This window comes from Oreochromis niloticus, unplaced genomic scaffold (genome assembly GCF_001858045.2).
Source record: "Oreochromis niloticus isolate F11D_XX unplaced genomic scaffold, O_niloticus_UMD_NMBU tig00008834_pilon, whole genome shotgun sequence".
NCBI lineage: Eukaryota > Metazoa > Chordata > Actinopteri > Cichliformes > Cichlidae > Oreochromis > Oreochromis niloticus.
The window spans coordinates 987,542-994,649 of NW_020329461.1; the positions used below are offsets into that span (position 1 = coordinate 987,542).

Here is a 7,108-nt window from a genome sequence, read left to right on the forward strand (position 1 = left end):
ACTTTCCCGTAAGTACACTGCGTTACTACGTTACTAAAACCGTGATTTTTTTGAGAGAGTCTCATGACAATGACGTACGAGAGTGCAACAAAAAAATTAGCGTCCGCTGTTCACTGCGTGGGAAGAAAACGTCTTTTTACAGCGAAAAAACCCCCTAAACTTCCGAGCAAGCACCTACACTGCCACGGGAATGTGAAATTCACAGAGAAACTGCCAGATTCTTCCACTGACGGCTGCGACACACCTGCTATACAGGTGAAAATAGAGCAACAGGACTGCTGAGTCTTTGATTTTATTTATTTTCTGCTGTGTTTTACTTGCATCTATTTGAAAAAGTGAGTGTAAAAATATATATATACAGTGGCTTGCAAAAGTATTCGGCCCCCTTGAACTTTTCCACATTTTGTCACATTACAGCCACAAACATGAATCAATTTTATTGGAATTCCAGGTGAAAGACCAATACAAAGTGGTGTACACGTGAGAAGTGGAACGAAAATCATACATGATTCCAAACATTTTTTACAAATAAATAACTGAAAAGTGGGGTGTGCGTAATTATTCAGCCCCCTGAGTCAATACTTTGTAGAACCACCTTTTGCTGCAATTCCAGCTGCCAGTCTTTTAGGGTATGTCTCTACCAGCTTTGCACATCTACAGACTGAAATTCTTGCCCATTCTTTGCAAAACAGCTCCAGCTCAATCAGATTAGATGGACAGCGTTTGTGAACAGCAGTTTTCAGACCTTGCCACAGATTCTGGATTGGATTTAGACACCAGACAGGTCAGGGATAAAGTTATTGAGAAATTTAAAGCAGGCTTAGGCTACAAAAAGATTTCCCAAGCCTTGAACATCCCACGGAGCACTGTTCAAGCCATCATTCAGAAATGGAAGGAGTATGGCACAACTGTAAACCTACCAAGACAAGGCCGTCCAGCTAAACTCACAGGCCGAACAAGGAGAGCGCTGATCAGAAATGCAGCCAAGAGGCCCATGGTGACTCTGGACGAGCTGCAGAGATCTACAGCTCAGGTGGGGGAATCTGTCCATAGGACAACTATTAGTCGTGCACTGCACAAAGTTGGCCTTTATGGAAGAGTGGCAGGAAGAAAGTCATTATTAACAGAAAACCATAAGAAGTCCCGTTTGCAGTTTGCCACAAGCCATGTGGGGGACACAGCAAACATGTGGAAGAAGGTGCTCTGGTCAGATGAGACCAAAATGGAACTTTTTGGCCAAAATGCAAAACGCTATGTGTGGCGGAAAACTACCACTGCACATCACTCTGAACACACCATCCCCACTGTCACATATGGTGGTGGCAGCATCATGCTCTGGGGGTGCTTCTCTTCAGCAGGGACGGGGAAGCTGGTCAGAGTTGATGGGAAGATGGATGGAGCCAAATACAGGGCAATCTTGGAAGAAAACCTCTTGGAGTCTGCAAAAGACTTGAGACTGGGGCGGAGGTTCACCTTCCAGCAGGACAATGACCCTAAACATAAAGCCAGGGCAACAATGGAATGGTTTAAAACAAAACATATCCATGTGTTAGAATGGCCCAGTCAAAGTCCAGATCTAAATCCAATCCAGAATCTGTGGCAAGATCTGAAAACTGCTGTTCACAAATGCTGTCCATCTAATCTGACTGAGCTGGAGCTGTTTTGCAAAGAAGAATGGGCAAAGATTTCAGTCTGTAGATGTGCAAAGCTGGTAGAGACATACCCTAAAAGACTGGCAGCTGTAACGGCAGCAAAAGGTGGTTCTACAAAGTATTGACTCAGGGGGCTGAATAATTACGCACACCCCACTTTGCAGTTATTTATTTGTAAAAAATGTTTGGAATCATGTATGATTTTCGTTCCACTTCTCACGTGTACACCACTTTGTATTGGTCTTTCACCTGGAATTCCAATAAAATTGATTCATGTTTGTGGCTGTAATGTGACAAAATGTGGAAAAGTTCAAGGGGGCCGAATACTTTTGCAAGCCACTGTATATATATGTATATATAAAACACCCAGCACGCCCCTGCGGGCGGTTTATCCTTCAAGCTCGGGTCCTCTACCAGAGGCCTGGGAGCTTGAGGGTCCTGCGCAGTATCTTAGCTGTTCCCAGGACTGCGCTCTTCTGGACAGAGATCTCCGATGTTGTTCCCGGGATCTGCTGGAGCCACTCGCCTAGCTTGGTAGTCACTGCACCTAGTACTCCGATTACCACGGGGACCACCGTTACCTTCACCCTCCACATCCTCTCGAGCTCTTCTCTGAGCCCTTGGTATTTCTCCAGCTTCTCGTGTTCCTTCTTCCTGATATTGCTGTCATTCGGAACCGCTACATCGATCACTACAGCCGTCTTCTTCTGTTTGTCTACCACCACTATGTCCGGTTGGTTAGCCACCACCATTTTGTCCGTCTGCATCTGGAAGTCCCACAGGATCTTAGCTCGGTCATTCTCCACCACCCTTGGGGGCATCTCCCATTTTGACCTCGGGACTTCCAGGTTATACTCGGCACAGATGTTCCTGTACACTATGCCGGCCACTTGGTTATGGCGTTCCATGTATGCCTTGCCTGCTAGCATCTTGCACCCTGCTGTTATGTGCTGGATTGTCTCTGGGGCATCTTTACACAGCCTGCACCTGGGGTCTTGCCTGGTGTGATAGACCCCAGCCTCTATGGATCTTGTACTCAGAGCTTGTTCTTGTGCTGCCATGATTAGTGCCTCTGTGCTGTCTTTCAGTCCAGCTTTGTCCAGCCACTGGTAGGATTTCTGGATATCAGCCACCTCCTCTATCTGCCGGTGGTACATACCGTGCAGGGGCCTGTCCTTCCATGATGGTTCCTCGCCTTCCTCCTCTTTCTTGGGTTTCTGCTGCCTGAGGTATTCACTGAGCACGCTGTCAGTTGGGGCCATCTTCGTGATGTATTCGTGGATGTTTCTTGTCTCATCCTGGACTGTGGTGCTGACACTCACCAGTCCCCGGCCCCCTTCCTTCCGTTTAGCGTACAGCCTCAGGATGCTGGACTTGGGGTGAAACCCTCCATGCATGGTCAGGAGCTTTCTTGTCTTTATGTCAGTGGCTTCTATCTCCTCCTTTGGCCAGCCTATTATCCCAGCAGGGTACCTGATCACGGGCAGGGCGTAGGTGTTGATGGCCCGGATCTTGTTCTTACCGTTCAGCTGACTCCTCAGGACTTGCCTGACCCTCTGCAGGTACTTGGTGGTTGCAGCTTTCCTAGCGGCCTCTTCATGGTTCCCATTCACCTGTGGGATCCCCAGGTACTTGTAACTGTCCTCTATGTCTGCAATGTTGCCTTCTGGTAGTTCAATCCCCTCAGTTCTGACTACCTTCCCTCTCTTTGTTACCATCCGACTACACTTCTCCAGCCCGAATGACATTCCAATGTCATTGCTGTATAGCCTGGTAGTGTGTATCAGTGAATCGATGTCTCGTTCACTCTTGGCATACAGCTTGATGTCATCCATGTACAGGAGGTGGCTGACAACCGCTCCGTTCCGTAGTCGGTATCCGTAGCCAGTCTTGTTAATGATCTCACTGAGGGGGTTCAGGCCTATGCAGAACAGCAGTGGGGACAGAGCATCTCCTTGGTAGATCCCGCACTTGATGGTGACTTGTGCTATGGGCTTGGAGTTGGCCTCTAGTGTTGTGTGCCACATTCCCATTGAGTTCCTGATGAAGGCTCTTAGGGTCCTGTTGATCTTGTACAATTCTAGGCATTCCAGTATCCAGCTGTGGGGCATTGAGTCATAGGCCTTCTTGTAATCAATCCAGGCTGTGCACAGGTTGGTCAGTCTGGTCTTGCAGTCTCGGCTGACTGTTCTGTCTACCAGAAGCTGGTGTTTTGCGCCTCTGGTATTCTTGCCAATCCCTTTCTGTGCCCCGCTCATGTATTGAGCCATGTGCCTGTTCATCTTAGCCGATATGATGCCTGACAGGAGCTTCCATGTAGTACTGAGGCAGGTTATTGGTCGGTAGTTGGATGGGACCGGTCCCTTCTTGGGGTCCTTGGGGATCAGGACCGTCCGACCTTCGGTTAGCCATTCCGGGTGTCTCTCGTTAACTAGCAGCTGGTTCATTTGTGCTGCCAGACGTTCGTGGAGTGCAGTCAGCTTCTTCAGCCAGTAGGCGTGAACCATGTCGGGCCCTGGTGCTGTCCAACTCTTCATACTGGAGACCCTTTCTTGGATATCTGCCACTGTGATGGTTACCGGACCCTGTTCAGGGAGGTCGCTATGGTCTGCCCTCAGATCCACTAGCCACTGAGCATTGCCGTTATGGGTTGCGTCCTTCTCCCATATGCTCTTCCAGTATTGCTCCGTCTCCAGCCTTGGTGGTGCTGTTCTGTTATTGTTCCCTTGCCACTGAGAGTACACCTTTGCTGGTTCTGTGGAGAACAGCTGGTTTATTCTCCTGCCTTCTATCTCTCTGGTGTACCTCCTCAAGCGGCTGGCCAAGGCTGTGAGTCTTTGCTTGGCAGTTTCCAAGGCCTCAGGTATGGACAGCTTGCTGTATTTCTTATGCACCTTCTTTGTCACGCCTTTCTGCAACTCCGTTAGTTGGCTAACCTCCCTCCGTGCTACTTTGATCTTGCCCTCTAGCCTCCTTCTCCATGGAGGGTACTGCCCCTTGTGGCTGTTCAACTTGTAGCCAAGCATCTCACTGATGCCGTAGTGTAGATCAGCTTGTTAGTGTCGGTAATCGTGGTTGTAGGTATCATCCGTAGTGCTGCATTAACATCATCTAGCAGACCTTCTGAGGGTACTTCACGTAATCTTGGTAACCGGCTAGGGGGGTCCAGGTTTCAAGCTTGGCCATGAGCCTATCTTTCAGGTCAGTTCCTCTCGCACTCAACGATCCTTCTCCTATCGCACTTGGGCTATGTACCCAATCTCGGGTGGGGGTGATGATATCTCCCCCTGACCTGGCGTCCTGACTCCTCCTTGCCGTAGCATTTATGTTGTACCTCGTCAATCTCTAGCTGTGAGAGCAGTCCCTTCTTTCGAATGTTGGAACACTGAGCTACTAGTTGTTTCGCCGTCATTGTGGATGTTGGGTATCGAAGAATCCATAGGTCCCTCATCCTATTCATGTAACCCCTTCCGCCAGGGTTACTTGCGTAGTAGCATTCCAACAACGCCCTGTTTTCGTCTCTTGCCCACCGATGCCTTCTTGTTCCAGTAGCCCACTTGTCGTCAGGGTGCCCTGGTTCCTCAACACCTGACGCGGACCTTGTTGATCCGGGCGACGTCCGAGCCGGCATGCCTTCATATTTATCTGTCTCGCTCATGTCTGCGGTAGGCTCACTTTAGCATAGGGGGTCTAGCCTTAGGACCCTTACTGGATACAGACGCCCCAGGCAGGAATCGAACTTGCGATCTTCTGCTCCAAAGGCGTGTAGTCTAACCACTACGCTATCCAGCTGCTGGATAGCGTAGTGGTTAGACTATAAATTCCACTCTTATCTTTGAAGTGGAGCTTCTGAAATGCTGAGGGTTTAAATTGAGTGTTACTGGAATTTATTTATATATATATATATATATATATGTATATATATATATATATATATATATTTTTTTTATGTGCTGGAATGTGCAGAAAATAGTTTTAAATGTTAAACAAATTTCTTCCAGTCAGAGAATGTTGCATATAATTTAATGTTTGCTTGATGCATAAAGTTAAAAGATTAAAACTAATAAAACAAGTTTTAAAAAGAGACATTTCCATTTGATTACATTTTGTATGATGGATTATGCAGAAAAAGTAGAATTGGGCTGAACGATCTATTGATTTATTACCTATTCAGGGTGTAAATCATGTTTTAAAAAGTAACTAAGTAACTATGTAACTAAGTAACTAATTACTTTTGAAAAATAAGTAATCAGTAAAGTAACGAGATTACTTTTGTGGGGAAGTATTCAGTAATTAGTTACTGATTACTTTTTTCAAGTAACTTGACCAACACTGGTTGACACTGACCAAATATAAAGCTGATCAAATCCCTAGGAGGAGTTAGCAAAAAGTACAAGGCCTGGAAATGGCAAAACAGGAGCCAAAATATCAACTTCAATTAAAAGTGGCAGAGCTACTGTTGGGTTTGTGTTGATGTGCCCACTGGCTTTTTTGTTTGTCTTGGCATGTTACACTTGTGTGTCAGATTTCATAAATGTAGCTCAAACTAAAATTTCTTGAGTTTTTGAGCATGTTAAAGGCCTCAAAAAGCCACTTGTTTTGACTGAATAATAATATTAATAACTGGAGGGATTCCAATAGGGCCTTCACACACTTTAGTGCTCGGGCCCTAATAAAAAGAGTGTGAAACTTAAGTTAGGCTTGTGTTTGTAAATGAACTGTCCCTTGATGTATAGTTTTTTTGATTTTATACTTACTGGGCTACATACTTGTTTATTACCCAATTTCCTTCGGGGTCAACCTTCAGGATCAATAAAGTTTTACTGAATTGATTTGAATTGAATTATTTAGGCTATACAGTACATAAAAAGATAATTCACATGTTTTATCTAACTGAAAGTTTTAATTATGTGGGATAAAGAAAATACAGTTATAGACTATATTTATATGAAACACGTGTACACTTATTGTATTTTATGTATTTTAACCATATATAGTGCATAATTTGGGATCAGCACAGCTGTAAAGAAATGCCTTTGATTTTATCACCCCATTTTATTTCCATGCCACTGTAAGAGCATTTCTCTAGATCTGCCCCTGGTCCCCTTGGTATATTTTCCATCTCACACTGATTTAATTAAATATTAGGAGAATAAACAAAATCAGGTTCTCCATTTTCAGTAAAATAATTTTTCTCCCTCCAATTTTAAACTCTTATCTCTGCATATAACGTGATCTTACCTTTGTTGTTAACTTCAAGACGTTCTGTGATACTCAGGAAGCAGAAAGAACAAAGAGAACCCAGAGCTCTGCAGTTTTATATCCTCCAGAGGTGGGACTATTAAGTCACATGATTTCTAAGAAATCACAGACTTAGGAGGAACTCTGACCAAAAGCCCCACCCCATGGTACTTTCCAAAGTGAGTTTGCAGTTTTGGTTCTGTTTGAATTTCAGT

General features: G+C 45.3%; 1 protein-coding gene across 1 annotated transcript in view; it reads right to left on the reverse strand.

Moving 5' to 3' along the window:
* LOC100694470 (uncharacterized) overlaps window positions 1-6,926 on the reverse strand; it is a 28,528-nt gene extending 21,602 nt beyond the window's left edge. Inside the window, exon 1 of the mRNA XM_019357226.2 lies at window positions 6,894-6,926. The gene's annotated coding sequence lies outside the window, so the exon portion shown is untranslated. The remainder of the gene's footprint in view (window positions 1-6,893) is intronic.
* Window positions 6,927-7,108: the final 182 nt, after the last annotated feature.